Here is a 423-nt window from a genome sequence, read left to right as displayed (position 1 = left end):
GTTACACAGTGTTTGGTTACTAGGTCGATCTCATGACGCACACCTCGGTCCGGAGGTAGTTCAGATGGCGGGGCTGTGGAGTCGACGTCAAGAACTTCCTTCACTAAGGAATAGTACGAATTCAAATATTTCATCAAGATCGAAGATCCAGTCCGTGTGCTCAGCACCCTCTTGGTGTCCTCCAGGACAGCTTCATCCAGAAGCAACGACGGGTTAATCTCGTATAATGACCACTTCGGCTAAGTCGCCTGCCTTGAAGGCACCGCCGAACACATCTCACCCAGCTATAGAAGACCATCCATCGCAGGAATACCTGAAGGGTGACGTCGCTGTCTTCCTCCCCCGTCTTAAAGCTGACGAGGGTGTATAATTGTGCGCTATCGTCTACGGTAGGCTCATTCTTGGTCAGGGTCGACGCCTGGC

The sequence above is a fragment of the Plasmopara halstedii genome (assembly GCF_900000015.1).
Source record: "Plasmopara halstedii genome assembly, contig: Scaffold_110, whole genome shotgun sequence".
NCBI lineage: Eukaryota > Oomycota > Peronosporomycetes > Peronosporales > Peronosporaceae > Plasmopara > Plasmopara halstedii.
Note: the sequence above shows the minus strand (reverse complement) of the source record.